This window comes from Dendrobates tinctorius, unplaced genomic scaffold (genome assembly GCF_039654945.1).
Source record: "Dendrobates tinctorius isolate UK_male_01 unplaced genomic scaffold, ASM3965494v1 ptg000116l, whole genome shotgun sequence".
In the NCBI taxonomy this organism is placed as follows: domain Eukaryota; kingdom Metazoa; phylum Chordata; class Amphibia; order Anura; family Dendrobatidae; genus Dendrobates; species Dendrobates tinctorius.
Window position 1 is genome coordinate 36690422 of NW_027361784.1, and position 21861 is coordinate 36712282.

At 40.1% G+C, this 21861-nt stretch overlaps 1 protein-coding gene across 7 annotated transcripts in view; it reads right to left on the bottom strand.

Annotated features, from left to right (window-relative positions):
- ST3GAL1 (ST3 beta-galactoside alpha-2,3-sialyltransferase 1) overlaps positions 1 to 21861 on the bottom strand; it is a 145126-nt gene that overhangs the window by 50617 nt on the left and 72648 nt on the right. For 5 of the 7 annotated variants that reach the window (XM_073590365.1, XM_073590370.1, XM_073590364.1 and 2 more), the window contains one exon: positions 13925 to 14009. The exons of the other annotated variants lie outside the window; for them this stretch is intronic. The gene's annotated coding sequence lies outside the window, so the exon portion shown is untranslated. The remainder of the gene's footprint in view (positions 1 to 13924; positions 14010 to 21861) is intronic. 7 annotated transcript variants of the gene reach the window in all.

Here is a 21861-nt window from a genome sequence, read left to right on the forward strand (position 1 = left end):
AACTCGTTCTATGCAAATTGCTTCTAAGCTAGAGATGTGGCCATTGTGAATTTGGGCAAAAAGTTTGCCAGCTACCGAGCTTTTATGTAAGAGCTTATCGACTGCATCCGACATATGTCATCCAATCCTCACTTTCAACGGGCCTCCAGTACAACCTACATACTGTACGTGACAAATATTAAAAGTCCTGAAATAAATAATGTTCATAGAATTGCAATAAATGTAAAAGTTAATAATGTATTCTTTATGTGTAGTTATTTGTAGAAACAAAATTTTTTGAATTTTAAATCACCTTACAGCAATTACAAATAGCGTGTCCACATTTCTAAGATCCTAGTGGACAGCCATGATTTACCTATGATGCTATTTTTAATGTGTAAACTTGAGGATAAAATCTCTCCTAAGTTGGGTTCTCTTTTTGTCCCAAATTTTACAAGTTCAATTAAAACTTTTTTCAATTTTTATCCCGGTTTATTATAGTATAGGTAAACGATGTTTCAGAAGTTTAACAATGTCATGATATTGGGGGCCAAATGTTGCGGAGAAAACCGCACTAGTGTTTGTTCGTATTAACCTCCCTTGTGAGAACATCGAGAACCATTGAAGGCCTCTCCTTTATTCTATGTGTTTAGCTCTCTCTAACATCCAGTTTGGATATTGCCCATTTCATTTCTATTGCAGACCCTGCCTGATTCTGCAACAAAACACGTATTTAGTGCTGAGTTTCTCTTATATCTATAATGTTCTTCCACAGGAATATTTTTAGTGGCATTAGCTTTTCGGTAGGGAGAGATGACTACTCCATTGTTGAGATCCATGGTCAGATTAATGTCCAAGAAATTGATTCTGGATTTTTCAACACAGATAGTAAATCTAAGATTCATAGAATTATTATTAATGTACTTGAAAAATTCCTGGGTCAAATCCCTTGCTCCATCCCACACCGGGAGCAAGTCGTCGATAGAGCGACCAAACCACCTGATGTGGGGGGGGGGGGGGAAGGGATTTCTTCCCATTCCGAAACTAAAATATTAGCAATCACAAGTGAAAAACTGGCTCCCATGGGAGGTCCCTTTTTGGAGGTAAAATTGATAAATGAAAATAATGCAATAGAATAAGAAAAAAAATGTCGCTGATGTATTGTGCTATTGCATTATTTCTGTCTCCCATTGTGCATAAATATGTGACTCTTCAGATTTTGTGTTATTCTAGGACTGAAGAAGAGACCTGAGTAGTCTCGAAAGCTTTCAATTTGTTACCATCTTTTCAGTTAGCCATTAAAAAGGTATCAACCACTGAGGACTCTCAATTCTAAATATTGTACTTGGATAAATGATTGGTCGGCGCCGTTCCTGCCGGATCATCAGGAATCGAAGGGTACAGGGTCATGACATGCTTTTTATATTTCAGAAAACTGGGCATATTAGGAATTAATTTCTATAGCTACATCTCTACACCTATGCTCAGTTTTTCATTGTATTCTCCTATTCCATCAACAATGGTCTGAAGTTGGGAGGAAATATCCCATTGTGAATTTTGGGTAATGAGGAGAAAATACAGGGTAATAAGGTAAAGTACTTTTAGGTCATCTGATTATTTAGAATATACAGTCCCCATTTTCACTCCTAACAAAAAACACTCCAGTTTTTTCTGAAACGCGGAAATTTAATGTAAATATATTCATTATTCAACATTAGCAAATTTGGTTTCAACGACAACAGCCGCTCCCTTATCTGCCTTGCGCATAATTAGACCGTCATTAAATTTAATGTCCTGTAGACCTTTAAATTTCTATTTATTCAAGTTGTGTTTCCAAAGTGGAATTGTGATCGACTGTTTGAGCTTCACCAAATCGTCTTCAACCAACTCTTGAAAAACATCCAATACAGGTGGACGAGAGTTTACTGGACAGTAATAAGGGTTTTTCAATTTTAATCCTATACTGAGATTATCCTCTTGAACGATTGAATTACTAGACCAGGGGTCCTCAAACTATGGCCCGCGGACCACAGGCGGCCCGTCTTAGGGGGCCCTGAGCAGCTGTTCCTCCTACCTAAGCTACAGTGGCCACTGGGCCCGGCCGACATTGAACTTCGCTACAGTTCAATGTCAGCGGGCCCTGTAATTGCGGGCGGAACGACGAGGTGGCGAGGAAGGGCGATGCGCTGCCACACCGGAAGACTTGCGGGCCTCCGTATGCAGCACAGACGACGTGATTGTCATCACGCCACCTGCGCGGCCTGATGACGTCACGCCGCCTGTGCCAGAAGAAGACGGAGTCAAGCAGGCGCCTCTTCAGAGCAGCGAGGGACATGGTCTACCATTCGGACCTATGCTGCCTATAGGGGACCTTTACCTGCCTATTGGGGACCTATACCTGCCTATTGGGGACCTATACCTGCCTACTGGGGACCTATACCTGCCTACTGGGGACCTATACCTGCCTATTGGGGACCTATACCTGCCTACTGGGGACCTATACCTGCCTATTGGGGACCTATACCTGCCTACTGGGGACCTATACCTGCCTATTGGGGACCTATACCTGCCTATTGGGGACCTATACCTGCCTACTGGGGACCTATACCTGCCTACTGGGGACCTATACCTGCCTATTGGGGACCTATACCTGCCTACTGGGGACCTATACCTGCCTATTGGGGACCTATACCTGCCTACTGGGGACCTATACCTGCCTATTGGGGACCTATACCTGCCTATTGGGGACCTATACCTGCCTATTGGGGACCTATACCTGCCTACTGGGGACCTATACCTGCCTATTGGGGACCTATACCTGCCTACTGAGGACCTATACCTGCCTATTGGGGACCTATACCTGCCTATTGGGGACCTATACCTGCCTACTGGGGACCTATACCTGCCTACTGGGGACCTATACCTGCCTACTGGGGACCTATACCTGCCTATTGGGGACCTATACCTGCCTATTGGGGACCTATACCTGCCTACTGGGGACGTTTACCTGCCTATTCGGGACTCTCGCACCACACCAGCCAGAGCCTGAGGTAAAAGCGGAGTTCGACCAATATGGGCACTGGTGAGAATGAAATGGATTGGCAAGGCTGCATTGATGGCAGTGCAGTCTGTATGTCTTTGTGCGGACAATTTTATTGCTGGTATATTGTTTCTGTAGCGCTGTATATATGTTGGTATTTTACTGCCAGCAATTTGGAATCCCTAGGAAACCATGATATTGAGAAAGAGAACAACTGCTTCACTTGTTACGACTAGCAGTGACAAATACGGAACCGGACGTTGACTATCTCATTAGCCAAAAGCCTCCCCATAGTTCCCATTGAATTACCTGTTAAGTTTGTTGATTTAACTTTATTTGTGTTTCATTTTAAATATTGTATTTGTTCCGGTTTTGTGGTTTTACTTCAAAATAAGATATGTGCAGTGTGCATAGGAATTTACTCATAGTTATACTATATTCCGGCCCTCCAATGGTCTAAGGGACAGTGAACTGGCCCCCTGTTTAAAAAGTCTGAGGACCCGGTACTAGACAGTGTTCTAAGAGTTTGTATCGAACACTGTTTAGTAAACGGTTAAATTCTACCAAGGTTAGCGGGATCTCTGCGATGATCATCTTGCGACATAGAATTGTTGGGCTCCATCGAAAAATGTCAGATTCCTAACGAATTTATTCATGTCTAGTAGTGTCCTATTGTTATGATTCGGTCACCGAGGAGGATTACCGGGGAATTAGCTAAGCAACCAGGAAACCAGAAAGGTTGGTTAACGGAGCGGATTGCAGACCCCTAAACCTAACAACACAACTAGCATTAGCCGTGGAACGTGCCTACGATGGCCTAGACGCCTCGGCACAGCCAAAGAGTTAACTAAGCCTAAAGCAAGAGAGGGGAAAGCTAAACTGCACCGGAGTACAACCCCAAAGGAATAGATAGCCCCCAAACATGTATTGTTGGTGAGACAAGATGAGGCACAAACGCAGGCAGAAAATAGAGTGCGTAAATGATGGGGCCCAAACTATCTAGATAGAACAGGACAGGAAAGAACAGGACAGGAAAGAAACTGTCTGCAATCACGCAAAAACCCTAAAAAATTGAACAAGTCTGATATACAAAAACACTGAGGCCACACGACCTCTGCCCCGCTAGATCAGAATTCTGGTGTGAACTGGAAGCAAAGCAAAAGATACTAATATAACAGGGGATTAGCAATACTGAACAGAATGACATAAGTTGTGAAATATGAGCGGGGTCCAGCACAAATCCCAGTAGGGAATAATGCTGAACCCACACAGCAAAGCAGAAAGCAGAGAAAGGCAAAAACTATATCAAATGCAAAAGATTCCAGCAAATAACTTATCTGAATGATGCAAGACCAAGGAGGTGAAAAAGAAGACTTCACAATACACAGGAAGAGAAACCAAATCACCAGCAGCAACTGAAGGAAGCTTGCTCACTTAAATCCTCCCAGTCAGTAACCCCTGACATCCAATCATCGTCTCTAGGTGATAGATTTCCATCATCACGGCCAGCTCCACTACCCGCAGCGACCACCAGAGGGAGCCCCGACTCAGAAGTCAGATCGAGAGTTCACAACACCTATAGTGTCACAAGGGAGTCACGTTCCCATCGAAGATCTGGAGTTAGACGGTCAAGTTGTTGGGTAATGAATCGCAGGTCTTCTTTAGAGATGGTGTGATCTGTGTCCCTTATTATATAGATTTTGTTTTCTCCAGTGATGAAGAGGTTAACAACCCTTTCTATACCAGTCAGAAACATGCACCTCCATTTCACCTGTTTCTGTTCTGGTCCCTACCTCTTTCAATAAATACTGGTCAGACATTCTTGTCCCTGTCGGTGAAAGATTAGTCTTCCTGTGCTGTGTGCTAAAGCTAACTGGTTGGAGTAGAATTGTTCTAGTAGTGTTTTAAGCTGTAGTACATGTGTGTTTGTCTCTTGGTCCCTGTTCCGATTTAGTTTATTACTCCTTGTCCCCATCCTCGTTCTTATTGGTGGTTAGTGGTTTTGTTTATAGTTGTTTTCTGTTATCCCTGTTTCGTCTTTGTGTTTTGTTTACCTTACATTTCTGTCCCAAACCTCATGGGGTGAAGGAGGGGAAAGATCAGAGTTTAACAGGAGCACAGTAAGGTCGGTGACGTGGGAAGCTCTACATTAAGAGTACACCCAGGACAGTGATACCTAGAGTCCCAGTTCCAGAGACAGCTTGAGGCCCCTCTCCCATACTAAAGACCACCACAGTGTGACATTTAAACGTCAAAGCAATTTGTGGGAGACAATGTTAAACCTCTACAAAGTACATTTGTTGTTGTGTAAGAATTTGACCTGATAAATTAATGACCGTCATTCTTCTCCGTAAGGAATGTTGTCTAATGTTTCTTCCCTCCCTTCCTCTAGGAAAAAGTGGTGCTGCGTAATTAAAGTGAATTAGTTTGCAGGATGTGATGTCACACGCTGAGTTTTTTCTCTTTCAAAATAGCAGCATAGATTAAGATATCTTTAGATCAACATGAGTCACTATGTTTCAGCTATTTTAATTCAAGTTTTACTGCAGTTTTGTGATGGACGACAGCCTTTCACTATTGCTAATAAAAATGGAGTTTTAGAAGAGTTTCAGGATGCTGCATTTTTCCTTTCTTCGCTAAAATTCCATAATGCACCATAGGAGCCAGTGCAATAGCATTATCTTCAAGGAGCGTCAGCTGACATTTCCTTTAATTTTTCCTGTGTTACAGTAGTTATATTCTTGTACATAGGGGCAGTATTATAGTAGTTATATTCTTGTACATAGGGGGCAGTATTATAGTAGTTATATTCTTGTACATAGGAGCAGTATTATAGTAGTTATATTCTTGTACATAGGAGCAGTATTATAGTAGTTATATTCTTGTACATAGGGAGCAGTATTATAGTAGCTATATTCTTGTACATAGGGAGCAGTATTATAGCAGTTATATTCTTGTACATAGGGGCAGTATTATAGTAGTTATATTCTTGTACATAGGGGCAGTATTATAGTAGTTATATTCTTGTACATAGGGGCAGTATTATAGTAGTTATATTCTTGTACATAGGAGCAGTATTATAGTAGTTATATTCTTGTACATAGGGAGCAGTATTATAGTAGTTATATTTTTGCACATAGGGGCAGTATTATAGTAGTTATATTCTTGTACATAGGAGCAGTATTATAGTAGCTATATTCTTGTACATGGGAGCAGTATTATAGTAGTTATATTCTTGTACATAGGGAGCAGTATTATAGCAGTTATATTCTTGTACATAGGAGCAGTATTATAGTAGTTATATTCTTGTACATAGGGAGCAGTATTATAGCAGTTATATTCTTGTACATAGGAGCAGTATTATAGTAGTTATATTCTTGTACATAGGAGCAGTATTATAGTAGTTATATTCTTGTACATAGGGAGCAGTATTATAGTAGCTATATTCTTGTACATAGGGAGCAGTATTATAGTAGCTATATTCTTGTACATAGGGAGCAGTATTATAGCAGTTATATTCTTGTACATAGGAGCAGTATTATAGCAGTTATATTCTTGTACATAGGAGCAGTATTATAGTAGTTATAATCTTGTACATAGGAGCAGTATTATAGTAGTTATATTCTTGTACATAGGAGCAGTATTATAGTAGTTATATTCTTGTACATAGGAGCAGTATTATAGTAGTTATATTCTTGTACATAGGAGCAGTATTATAGTAGTTATATTCTTGTACATAGGGAGCAGTATTATAGCAGTTATATTCTTGTACATAGGAGCAGTATTATAGTAGTTATATTCTTGTACATAGGGAGCAGCATTATAGTAGTTATATTCTTGTACATAGGGGCAGTATTATAGTAGTTATAATCTTGTACATAGGAGCAGTATTATAGTAGTTATATTCTTGTACATAGCAGCAGTATTATAGTAGTTATATTCTTGTACATAGCAGTATTATAGTAGTTATATTCTTGTACATAGGGAGCAGTATTATAGTAGCTATATTCTTGTACATAGGGAGCAGTATTATAGCAGTTATATTCTTGTACATAGGAGCAGTATTATAGCAGTTATATTCTTGTACATAGGAGCAGTATTATAGTAGTTATAATCTTGTACATAGGAGCAGTATTATAGTAGTTATATTCTTGTACATAGGAGCAGTATTATAGTAGTTATATTCTTGTACATAGGAGCAGTATTATAGTAGTTATATTCTTGTACATAGGATCAGTATTATAGTAGTTATATTCTTGTACATAGGAGCAGTATTATAGTAGTCATATTCTTGTACATAGGGGCAGTATTATAGTAGATATATTCTTGTACATAGGGGCAGTATTATAGTAGCTATATTCTTGTACATGGGGCAGTATTATAGGAGTTATATTCCTGTACATAGGAGCAGTATTATAGTAGTTATAATCTTGTACATAGGAGCAGTATTATAGTAGATATATTCTTGTACATAGGGGCAGTATTATAGTAGTTATATTCTTGTACATAGGGGCAGTATTATAGTAGCTATATTCTTGTACATGGGGCAGTATTATAGTAGTTATATTCTTGTACAAAGGAGGCAGTATTATAGTAGTCATATTCTTGTACGTAGGGGCAGTATTATAGTAGTTATATTCTTGTATATAGGGGCAGTATTATAGTAGTCACATTCTTGTACACAGGAGCAGTATTATATTAGTTATATTCTTGTACATAGGGGACAGTAATATAGTAGTTATATTCTTGTACATAGGGGCAGTATTATAGTAGTTATAGTCTTGTATATAGGAGCAGTATTATAGTAGCTATATTCTTGTACATAGGGGCAGTATTATAGTAGTTATATTCTTGTACTTAGGGGCAGTATTATAGTAGTTATATTCTTGTACATAGGAGCAGTATTATAGTAGTAATATTCTTGTACATAGGGGCAGTATTATAGTAGTTATATTCTTGTATATAGGGGCAGTATTATAGTAGTCACATTCTTGTACATAGGAGCAGTATTATAGTAGTTATATTCTTGTACATAGGGGGCAGTATTATAGTAGTTATATTCTTGTACATAGGAGCAGTATTATAGTAGTTATAGTCTTGTATATAGGAGCAGTATTATAGTAGTTATAGTCTTGTATATAGGAGCAGTATTATAGTAGTTATATTCTTGTACATAGGGGGCAGTATTATAGTAGTTATATTCTTGTACATAGGAGCAGTATTATAGTAGTTATATTCTTGTACATAGGGGGCAGTATTATAGTAGTCACATTCTTGTACATAGGAGCAGTATTATAGTAGTTATATTCTTGTACATAGGGGGCAGTATTATAGTAGTTATATTCTTGTACATAGGAGCAGTATTATAGTAGTTATAGTCTTGTATATAGGAGCAGTATTATAGTAGTTATATTCTTGTACATAGGGGGCAGTATTATAGTAGTTATATTCTTGTACATAGGAGCAGTATTATAGTAGTTATAGTCTTGTATATAGGAGCAGTATTATAGTAGCTATATTCTTGTACATGGGGCAGGTAACAATACTTTATTCATGATGCTTGATTTTTAGGCTGCTGTGTGCTAGTATTTTTTGCCTATATCGCACCTGCAACTGCTATGAGTCATCATATTATGCACGTACTTGTGTTATGGACGGTTGTCCTTTAATATGAGCACTTGCTCTCAGTTTAGTACTTGTATATTCATATTATCATGACAGGTGGTTGCTAGTAGGTGCTAATTTGATCTTTTTCTGATCCAATTTGATTAATTATGTGCAATGCAGTCCGCATCTTCCTACATGTTCAATAGAATATATGTGTAGTCGCAGAGCAGTTTTGTCCGGATGCCCATTTTTTCTTGTGTGACCACTTGGTGTGTGCAATATTCCCTGCCCCTACCATTGTACCATACCCGTTTTTATACTTTTTGTATTTAATAAAGTATTGAATTTTAATGGGACCCTATGACTGCTTTCAGTGTTTTCTCAGCATGCTTTTCTGCAGTTGGCCCTATACTTATCCATTAAAAATGCACATGTTTGAGTGGTAGGCGGCAATTTGCACTATACTTAGTTATTTCCCTCATACATGTGTTATGTTTCCCACTATATGTCTATATCTTGTACATAGAGGCAGTATTATAGTAGTTATATTCTTGTACATAGGGGCAGTATTATAGTAGTTATATTCTTGTACATAGGGGCAGTATTATAGTAGTTATATTCTTGTACATAGGGGCAGTATTATAGTAGTTATATTCTTGTACATAGGAGCAGTATTATAGTAGTTATATTCTTGTATATAGGGGGCAGTATTATAGTAGTTATATTCTTGTACATAGGGGCAGTATTATAGTAGTTGTATTCTTGTACATAGGAGCAGTATTATAGTAGTTATATTCTTGTACATAGGGGCAGTATTATAGTAGTTATATTCTTGTACATAGGGGAAGTATTATAGTAGTTATATTCTTGTACATAGGGGCAGTATTATAGTAGTTATATTCTTGTACATAGGAGCAGTATTATAGTAGTTATATTCTTGTACATAGGGGCAGTATTATAGTAGTTATATTCTTGTACATAGGGGCAGTATTATAGTAGTTATATTCTTGTACATAGGGGCAGTATTATAGTAGTTATATTCTTGTACATAGGAGCAGTATTATAGTAGTTATATTCTTGTACATAGGGGGCAGTATTATAGTAGTTATATTCATGTACATAGGGGGCAGTATTATAGTAGTTATATTCTTGTACATAGGAGCAGTATTATAGTAGCTATATTCTTGTACATAGGGGCAGTATTATAGTAGTTATATTCTTGTACATTCTTGTACATAGGAGCAGTATTATAGTAGTTATATTCTTGTACATAGGAGCAGTATTATAGTAGTTATATTCTTGTACATGGTGGACTGTATTATAGTAGTTATATTCTTGTATATAGGGGCAGTATTATAGTTGCTATATACATTACAACCTGTGTTTAAATATTTTTGTCATCCGATTTGTGTGTGATGCATCAGCAGTACATAGTCTAAGTTGGTGAAGTGAAGGGGGAAAATATAGGAATAAATTAAATTTATGGGATCAAATAACTAAAAATTGCCATGTGCATACGTATTCACCCCTTTTGCTATGAAGCCCCTAAAAATTTCTAGTGCAAGCATTTCCCTTCGTAAGTCCCATGCTTAGAGACAGGACGTCCCCTATGAGTGTCACACGCCTGTCAGTATATACATTTTACCTTTTCTGAAAACAACAGAGGCTGCAACACCATTAACAAGAGGCAACGCTAACCAAACACCATGAAGACCAAGGAGATCTCCAAACAAGTCAGGGACAAAGTTGTTGAGAAGAACAAGTCAAGGTTGGGTTATAAGGAAACATCCCATGATCTGATCTGATGATCCCCCGGAGCACCATCAATCCATTATCATCAAATGGAAAGAACATGATACCACCACAAACCTGGCAAGAGAAGGCCGTCCATCAAAACGCTCAGCCTGGGCAAGGAGGACATTAACCGGAGAGGCAGCACAGAGAACAAAGGTAACCGTGATCCCTGATGGAGCTGCAGAGTTCCCAAGCAGAGACCGGAGTATCTGTCCATAGGACTACAATAAGCCATACACTCCATAGAGGTGAAACCGAAAAGAACCAAGGCACATTGACAATATAAATCTGAAAATGACAGTATAAATGTAAAAGATGCCTTTATTGAACAGTGACTGGCAAACATCAAAACTGTGTGCAAAGAGTGCTCACACTAGTATGATGAATAAAAACCATAAAACAATCTACAAAATCTGAATAAGAACAAAATAGCAGACAGAAGTCCAAAACGCGCGTCGGGGTGTGCTCCGCATCTTGAACAGAGGGACCACCATCAGCACCGCACCAGGTTTATGCCTCAGGACATTATTCCAATTTCTTTATTAATAGCTTTTTAGTATTTGATAGTGTGACCATCTCTGTGGCATACTGGTTCATTTCCACTATTAGCACATGTTGTATTTTATATACTTGGCAGCACTCCAATCAGCGCCTTTATTTTGGATGCATGTTCTTTGGGCAGTTTTTTTTTTACATAGGGCTATATTCTTTTTTATTTGCTACATACAGGTTATCGGCCTTTATATTATACTTTTTGATTTTTATGACTTGTTGAGCACATTTATTATGTGTTTAGTCACTATTTTTCCTCATTGGTGTGGATGATGTGAATTACATTAATCACATATCATCTGATATATAGCTTTTTTTTTTTACACATAGTTTTTATCACTGCTACAAAAAATATATTTTTTCTACTGTGTGGTCCCCTATTGTGTTCGTATTATTTAGATTTTGTAGACTGTTTTATGGTTTTTATTCATCATACTAGTGTGTGAGCACTCTTTGCCCACAGTGCTGATGTTCACTGTTCAATAAAGGCATATTTTACATTTATACTGTTATTTTCAGATTTATTGCTTGATTTTGTCCATGTTCGTTGGTTCTCTTCGGTTTTTCCTATCCCGAATGGTCTGCCATTCATTTTCTAGGACGTATAAGTTATTATTTACGGTTAATATTCAGATATAGGTCTGCTGTCTATTCAACTACTACGTCCATTATTCCGTTTTTGCTCCATAGAGGTGGCCTTTATGGAAGGGTGGCCAGAAGAAAGCCTTTACTTACACACAAAAATTGCAAGGCTTTTTTGGAGTTTGACAAAACACATGTGGGAGACTCTTCAAATGTATGGAGGAAGCTGCTGTGGTCAGATGAGACTAAAATTGAACTTTTTGTCCACCAAGCTAAATGCTATGTCTGTCATCAAACCAACACAGCTCATGACCACAAGAACACCATTCCCACAGTGAAACATGGTGGTGACAGCATCATGCTGAGGGGATGTTTTTTGGCAGCAAAGACTGGAAAAATTGTCACAGTTGAGGGGAAGATGGATGGTGCGAAATACAGGGATATTCTTAAGCAAAATCTGTTTCAGTCTGTCAGCGATTTGAGACTGGGACAGAGGTTCACCTTCCCACAAGACAATGACCCAAAGCATACTGCGAAAGCAACACTCGAGTGGTTTAAGGGGAAACGTGTAAATGTTTTGGAGTGGCCTAGTCGAAGCCCGAAATCAGGATTTGTCGTCAGACATGAAGAATGCTGTTCGCAAGAGGAAACCATCTAACTTGAAGGAGCAGTTTTGCCTTGAGGAATGGGTACAAATCCCAGTGGCCAGATATGAAAAGCTCATAGAGACTTATCCAAAGCAACTTGCAGCTGTAATTGCTGCAAAAGGAGCCTCTACAAAGTACTGACTTTAGGAGGGTTAATAGTTTCGCACACTGAAGTTTTCAGCTATTCTGTCCTATTTGTTATGTGCTTTGCAATAAAAAGAAAACCAAATGTTCACAGTTGTAGGCAAGTTCTTTACACGAACTGATGCAAACGATCAAAAAAAAAAAAAAAAAAAAGTGAAATTCCAGGTTGTGAGGGGCAGTAAAACATGAAAAATGCCAAAGTGGAAGGGGTGGAAGGGGGTTAATTTTGGCCACTCTATATTGGTGATATTCTTGCATCTTTATATAGCAGATTGTGCTCTTGTACATTTCATTCTATGATATGATAACCGTCCATCAAGTATTGCTCTGTTTTTTGAGTCGCCTCCTCGCAGGGGAACATCTTAATCCGCGGTGTTGAACATGTAACTGTACACACGGCTCCGCAGCACCTGACACACAGTATAACATTACACCTTCAATATTTTATAAGGCGGTATTACGGTATGAGCTCAGTCAGGCATATGGCGACATCCCCGTAATCTGATATTGCTGGTCTTTCGAAGCGCCGTGCTTCCGAGACTGTAGCTATAAACCCTTAATGTAATGAGGCTCCGATCCTGGAGATCTAGTGTTCCACGTCTACATGGCCAGATGAGATTTATATTCCTCTAAACCTGCATCGGATCTTCCGGATTTTGCAGAACAGAAACAATTCTAAAAATTTTAGCAACAAAGACAAGCGAGAAGAGGGTCTGGGTCTCACCTCTACAAGCCTCATCCATCACTTATGTCCTCCATTTTTAACAAGCTGAAAGATCTTGGAAAGCAGCCGAATGGAGCATCAGGTTGCCTGGGCGTCCTGCAGCACAATCCAAAGCTAGGAAACCGAATGCACTCAATAAGTGAGCGCGACTTGTGCCACATATGTGGGTGATGACTGCCTGCTGCATTGGTCTGATATGATATCAGTATGGGCACAATATGGCAGCACAAGGAGTCCCTTCAGGTCTATACTGTATGTCTTTTCTATATGTGCCTTGCTTTCCCCATGGGTTTGAATTGAATTTTGGTAAAATCGACACCAGAATTTTTTTTGTGATGATTTGCAACAAATCAAAGAAAAAAAAAAAAAAACTACGGTAACTTGTTCGGAATTCTGGTCCCTTGTTGACGTCATGGTCACCGCCACCAAAGGGGAAAGAAAATATTAACCACAAAGACTTTATCTTAGGGGTCTATGGAATGAGAAAACGTTACAAAACAATGTAAGATGAAGGAAGGAGGTGGGAGGCGGTGCTGGGTTTTCATAAGAACTTTTCTCTTTTTGGAATTCAGCCACGTGAACAAAAACAGCTGAAGTCTGGATTTCATCAATGCTTCCCCTGGGTCTTGGGCCCCTCCAGCTAATCAGAGAAATGTGCTAAGAACTAAAGAAGCAAAGACTCGCTCTGAGAGAGCACAAAAAGAGCAGGAAAGAAACGGATGAGATGCAGATATATCGCCACAAACGCCGGTCCTGCCCCAACATAACCCGAATATACAGCTTCCATAATGACAAATGTGTCCCCTAAATATTCCAGTCCTCTCCCCTGTTCTCAATGACAAAGACTATACATACCGGCACGGATTCAAAGAAATCTCCAAGGTCGCTCCCAAAATGGGTCTGATTGACAGATGAACATATTCAAGGGAGAACGTCACATCTGAAATAAAAAAGTGAACAGTGGTAAAGATTCACAGATAATCACATCAATATCAGATCTATAAGGTCTCTGTCCAAACACCATGTACATCTAAGAGAAAAAAAGTCACAGTGTACATACATTACTGATACGGAGTTACATCCTGTATTATACTCCAGAGCTGCACTCACTATTCTGCTGGTGCAGTCACTGTGTACATACATTACATTACTGATCCTGAGTTACATCCTGTATTATACCCCAGAGCTGCACTCACTATTCTGCTGGTGCAGTCACTGTGTACATACATTACATTACTGATCCTGAGTTACATCCTGTATTATACTCCAGAGCTGCACTCACTATTCTGCTGGTGCAGTCACTGTGTACATACATTACATTACTGATCCTGAGTTACATCCTGTATTATACTCCAGAGCTGTACTCACTATTCTGCTGGTGCAGTCACTGTGTACACACATTACATTACTGATCCTGAGTTACATCCTGTATTATACTCCAGAGCTGCACTCACTATTCTGTTGGTGCAGTCACTGTGTACATACATTACATTACTGATCCTGAGTTACATCCTGTATTATACCCCAGAGCTGCACTCACTATTCTGCTGGTGCAGTCACTGTGTACATACATTACTGGTCCTGAGTTACATCCTGTATTATACTCCAGAGCTGCACTCACTATTCTGTTGGTGCAGTCACTGTGTACATACATTACATTACTGATCCTGAATTACATCCTGTATTATACTCCAGAGCTGCACTCACTATTCTGTTGGTGCAGTCACTGTGTACACACATTACATTACTGATCCTGAGTTACATCCTGTATTATACCCCAGAGCTGCACTCACTATTCTGCTGGTGCAGTCACTGTGTACATACATTACATTACTGATCCTGAATTACATCCTGTATTATACTCCAGAGCTGCACTCACTATTCTGTTGGTGCAGTCACTGTGTACATACATTACATTACAGATCCTGAGTTACATCCTGTATTATTCTCCAGAGCTGCACTCACTATTTTGCTTGTGCAGTCACTGTGTACATACATTACATTACTGATCCTGAGTTACATCCTGTATTATACTCCAGAGCTGCACTCACTATTCTGCTGGTGCAGTCACTGTGTACATACATTACTGATCCTGTATTGATCCAGAGTTACATCCTGTATTATACTCCAGAGCTGCACTCACTATTCTGCTGGTGGAGTCACTGTGTACATACATTACTGATCCTGTATTGATCCGGAGTTACATCCTGTATTATACTCCAGAGCTGCACTCACTATTCTGCTGGTGGAGTCACTGTGTACATACATTACTGATCCGGAGTTACATCCTGTATTATACTCCAGAGCTGCACTCACTATTCTGCTGGTGCAGTCACTGTGTACACACATTACATTACTGATCCTGTATTGATCCGGAGTTACATCCTGTATTATACTCCAGAGCTGCACTCACTATTCTGCTGGTGCAGTCACTGTGTACATACATTACTGATCCTGTATTGATCCGGAGTTACATCCTGTATTATACTCCAGAGCTGCACTCACTATTCTGCTGGTGGAGTCACTGTGTACATACATTACTGATCCTGTATTGATCCGGAGTTACATCCTGTATTATACTCCAGAGCTGCACTCATGATTCTGCTGGTGGAGTCACTGTGTACATACATTACTGATCCTGAGTTACATCCTGTATTATACTCCAGAGCTGCACTCACTATTCTGCTGGTGCAGTCACTGTGTACATACATTACATTACTGATCCTGTATTGATCTGGAGTTACATCCTGTATTATACTCCAGAGCTGCACTCACTATTCTGCTGGTGCAGTCACTGTGTACATACATTACATTACTGATCCTGGAGTTACATCCTGTATTATTCCCCAGAGCTGCACTCACTATTCTGCTGGTGCAGTCACTGCGTACATACATTACATTACTGATCCTGAGTTACCTCCTGTATTATACTCCAGAGCTGCACTCACTATTCTGCTGGTGCAGTCACTGTGTACATACATTACTGATCCTGAGTTACATCCTGTATTATACTCCAGAGCTGCACTCACTATTCTGCTGGTGCAGTCACTGTGTACATACATTACTGACCCTGAGTTACATCCTGTATTATACTCCAGAGCTGCACTCACTATTCTGCTGGTGCAGTCACTGTGTACATACATTACATTACTGATCCTGAGTTACATCCTGTACTATACTCCAGAGCTGCACTCACTATTCTGCTGGTGCAGTCACTGTGTACATACATTACTGACCCCGAGTTACATCCTGTATTATACTCCAGAGCTACACTCACTATTCTGCTGGTGCAGTCACTGTGTACATACATTACATTACTGATCCTGGAGTTACATCCTGTATTATTCCCCAGAGCTGCACTCACTATTCTGCTGGTGCAGTCACTGTGTACATACATTACATTACTGATCCTGAGTTACCTCCTGTATTATACTCCAGAGCTGCACTCACTATTCTGCTGGTGCAGTCACTGTGTACATACATTACTGATCCTGAGTTACATCCTGTATTATACTCCAGAGCTGCACTCACTATTCTGCTGGTGCAGTCACTGTGTACATACATTACTGACCCTGAGTTACATCCTGTATTATACTCCAGAGCTGCACTCACTATTCTGCTGGTGCAGTCACTGTGTACATACATTACATTACTGATCCTGAGTTACATCCTGTACTATACTCCAGAGCTGCACTCACTATTCTGCTGGTGCAGTCACTGTGTACATACATTACTGACCCCGAGTTACATCCTGTATTATACTCCAGAGCTACACTCACTATTCTGCTGGTGCAGTCACTGTGTACATACATTACATTACTGATCCTGAGTTACATCCTGTACTATACTCCAGAGCTGCACTCACTATTCTGCTGGTGCAGTCACTGTGTACATACATTACTGACCCTGAGTTACATCCTGTATTATACTCCAGAGCTGCACTCACTATTCTGCTGGTGCAGTCACTGTGTACATACATTACATTACTGATCCTGAGTTACATCCTGTACTATACTCCAGAGCTGCACTCACTATTCTGCTGGTGCAGTCACTGTGTACATACATTACATTACTGATCCTGAGTTACATCTTGTATTATACTCCAGAGCTGCACTCACTATTCAGTTGGTGCAGTCACTGTGAACATAAAGGATATAACTCAGGATCAGTACAGGATATGCAATATATTTAACTCCAGAGCTGAACTGAGAAAAAGAAAAGAAGCTTCTATCAGTTAGCAGAAAATGATGTAGATTTCAGCTCTGAAGCTTTCAGCATTTTATGCAACAGTTCTTCACTATTTCCAAGCATATAAACTGGACCTTGAACATGTTAAGCCTGGAGTTGCACACTGAAATGAACAGTATTCTTATTTGGACTTATTCATCTTCTCCATCTGTGCAGGGATTTGTACAACTTCTGTTGAACTCCATTAGTGAGCTCCCCTAGTGGTGACTTTGGGCAGCTCGGATTCTATTGTTACACTTCTTGTAAGTTTCTCCATGTGCCCTCTCCTCCTCCTTTTCACTCCTTGACTTGTTAGCGGAGTATCATCTCTCGTTTCTTAATACAAGTGTGGATATGAATTTCCCCATATGATAAATATACCCCGCACCTGCAGACGTCTTTATTTTTGACTTCAGAAATAAGTTGCGAGTCCTTGGCAGTCGCAGCAGATGTTAACTCTCAGACTTTCCACTCACTTGCTAATTAGCAGCACCTAATTAGCCGCTAATTCCAGGGTATAGTGGATATGAATTAGAGATAGGAAATGGTCTGTGCTCTATAATCAGGCGCTTTTGCGGAGTTTTTGCGTTGCCTCTTCTGGCTGTCGCTGCTGATTTTGTGCATAAGCATTGGGGGCGGCGGTGGGGATTGGATAATGGTAATTATTATGGCTGAAGGATTATGATTATGGTACAACTTTTTTTTTTTTTTTTAAATGGAGGGAGCATCATTATTTTTTTCTTTTGGACCCCGTTTTACAGTTTGTGATTTCCGGTACAGTTGGGGGTCAGAAATGACTTGGTTTGTCCATTAAAGGCTATAGCATGTCAGCGCATGTATCAGATTTTCAAGGTGCAATAAAAGAACTCACTAAAAATGTGTTGGGACGTGGTACAAATCCTACGGCCATTGATCCTTAACAAAGACATCCCAAAGCCATGCGCCTCAAATTAAAAATAAAAGGAACACAAAGCTGCAAGTGTTTCTTATGCCCCACCCATTTATTTAGAACACGCCCCAATCGTACAGCATTTCAGTCACAAATTATACAAGTTCTGTCTTTTTTAATTCCCAACTGAAGTTAGAGGGTGAACGGAGACTTCATGTGCATTTTGGACCTAATTTCCAAGAGGTAAAACTGCAACTGACCCTAACGGTACCTGAAGAGACTAGAGATCCTGACCCTGTACTTCCTAGTGGTTCCTGCGTGAGCTGAGATAGCCCTAACCACATACTAGACAATGGCAACTACTCGGACCTATGTGGCCTGAAAGGCCATCGAGCGCTTCATGTTCCTCCTGAAGAACCAGAGGGCAGAGCAGAGTGTAAATTACCTGCAGAAGGGAAAGTGTGCTGAAATAGAAAGAGTGCAGGGTAAAGAACATAAACAACAGAGAGATAAACCCTAGCTGGTCTTTCACTGACTGGCTTATACTTCAGCAGCATGTCTGGACATCCAAATGAGAATATCACCAGCAGGAAATACCAGTAGGGGGAAGTATACAGTAAAAAGCTGCACCCAAAGGTGATAAGGGCAGACAAATCAGTATATGAAAAAACACCTGTAACTCGATAAAGACTGAGGCAACGATGACAGAAACTAAACACCCAGAGAAAAGGTGTATTTTCTGTGGCTCGGTGGACAGAGAAGCCGACCACAGATCCCAGGTTTAGGGGTTCGAACCCAGATGCATGACATGGTGGTTCTAAATTGTAAAAAAAATATCTAATGAAAATGCGTTGCACTCTCTCACAGCCACATTTTACATTTCTTTCACCAGCTGATCCTAAAAATTGGAATGAGATTGCTCCGATGATGTTTCCCGTGAGTCACTTTTCCTTCATTAATAGGTCACCAAGTTCTCCAAGACTGATAATCATGGGCTCTTGGATCTGCCGGATACAGGTGCTGCTCCATTTTTCATCTGCCTATGTTCATTTCAGATGAATGCCAAAACACAATGAACAAATAAAAGAAAAAAAAAAAAAAATCAGCAGGGAGTCTGGTATTATAAAGAAAACCACATGTTCAGCGGTGAGGAAGCGTTCATGAGACTAAAAGCAAAGGTTGTAAAATAGATGTTCTTGGAAGGGGTGCTCAGGGGTCCCGCGGTCCTCGCTGCCACAGAAGAAGGGGCTATAGACAGATTGGTACTGTACTTGGTGCCCTCTAATAGATTTAGCCTTGGGCTCACATTCATGGGGGTCCTACAGATACCAACCTTGATGTTCATCTCATTGGAGGATACCCACCAAAAAAATAATAATAATAATTGGAGTCACTATATGAACCGTCTGGTCGTGTTCACAGGAACTTCGGCAAAGGCATTTCAAGTGCTCAAGGGACTTAAAGGGGCAAGTTATCACCTCTCCCAAGGACTCTAGCTAGAATGGAAAGTTCGTCACGTGAGCCCCCTACCACTCCATTCACTGTCTATAGGACTGTTGGATACCGTGCTCGGTCAAACGGCAGAGGTCAATAGATCGAGCGTCAGTGGCACAATTACTACGGAGGATTTCAAGGCCAATTTAAGGATCAGTGGGGATCCAGGGGCAACTTATCACCTCTCTCACAGATAGGTGATAACTTTGCAAGTTGGGTGCCTTTGCACCCTTGGCCCCCCGTCAGTCCTCAGGAGAAGTGGGGTGACTGCTATCTATGGATCCCCTACAATTACAACCCTCACCGTGGGCCAAATTTTCATTTTCAATCATCTTCTTATAAGAACAAGTAGACTATGGCATATGGGTCCAGGATCAACATTTTAGACATTATTTTTTTCCCCCAGACACAGCACCACCCTTGTCCACAGGCTATGCCAGGTTTTGCTGCATACACTTAAGCGAGGTCTGCCTGCAATACAAAAAGCATCCGATGGAAAGAGCGCAACTTATTTGGGGAAAAAAAAAATAAAAAAATAAAACTTTTTTTTTTTACTTCATACCCCTAAAAACTAAACATGGGTGATGTACCAAATGGAGGCCGAAATGATTCAGTTCAAATAAACACTCCATTAGAATTCATCACAAAGGGGGTCATTATCAGAAAGAGCAGGAAAAAGACAATTAAAGGGACTGTGCACTTTGGACAATGACTTTGTCACGACTCTTGTCAGATATCCCAAGGCCAGAGGCTCCTTACATGTCCGTAGCTCTAGGGGTGCCCAAGCTATCCCTGCTACCCAGATTACTTCTAATGGTGAAGATGCCAGGGCCACGGACCTTGCTGAGTTCCTGAATCCTCCCCAAGTCTGTTCCCTCCCCCCACCCAGGGAAGAGGGGCGTAGTAGTGTATGGAAATACACCAACCTGACTAACAACAGAATACTAACACGGATCAAGGAAAAGACCAATCATACAAAAATGCACAGAGTGTGAAGGAAGGGGAAAAACCAAAGTAGGAGAAGAAGAGAATTTACCTAGAACCAAAACCAAGCCATAGAATCAAACGCCTCCTCAAACAACAAAACTCCTCTGGCTCATGAACCATGCAGCCTGAAGCTAACTCTAGCAATGCCTGAAGTATATATAGGAGAGGGGAGTGGCCAACACTGAACAGCAGAGACCATCAATGCAGGAAAGCTTCCAGGAGCTCTCAACTGAGCAGATTAACCCCTGCACTGTTATAAGAAACCTGCACCGTTTAATATGAAGGTGAAGTGATCTGTGGATGAAACCTGCAGCGAGTGCCACCACAGGATAAATGAAGTATTGCACCGCTAAATTAATGGACTGAAGGTCAAGAGATATCTTTTATGTATCTACTCTGGCAAATAAATAATAGTCCAGAATTCAGGAGACCACACTGTTAAAGGGATATTCCCATTTTATGAAATCTATGATCCTGAGAATTAAGAGAATGCCGGGTTGGTGTAACTTTACAACATCTACACTGCTTTTCCCTTGTATAGAGCTCTGCCAGCTAAGCAGGGGGTGGCCAGGATGCAGAAAAAAAATTAGAAGGGGATCCAAAGATAAACCAGCACAGCTTTCCTATTATTCTCAGGTTTGGTGGCGGTCCTAACTGTCAGACCCCCACTAATCACAAAGTGAAAGAACATCCTGCAACCCACCTGAAAGAAACGTATCATCAGAAAATAACCTGTTGCTTAAATCTTAATCTTTTTTTCTTAAATTTTGCTAATTTTTTTTTTCCTATATCACAATCTTATTTAAAAATATAAAATCTGCAATTCTCACACAGGCCTCTAGGGCGTTTTTAGACTAATTGCTTCATGAAATACACATGTACATTAGCAGCAATGAAGAGACTCTTGTATTGAAGCATCTAATGAGCGTGTGTAAAAGTCACTGTGAAGAGATAAAAAAAAAAAAATCAGATTTAAACAGGTCAGTTTCTGATGACACATTCCCTTTAACTTACAATTCCTTTTTTTAAACTTACCACCCCTTTTACAAAATTGAGTCAAAAGACAAATTTTCAGGGGGGTTTTTTGGATGAAGTTAAACTTTAAATGCCACTTAAAAACTCAAAATCTGGGAAAATCGGGATATTAAACTTCTCGGTGAAATGTAACAGAGTTTTTCACAATTTTCTTGGAATG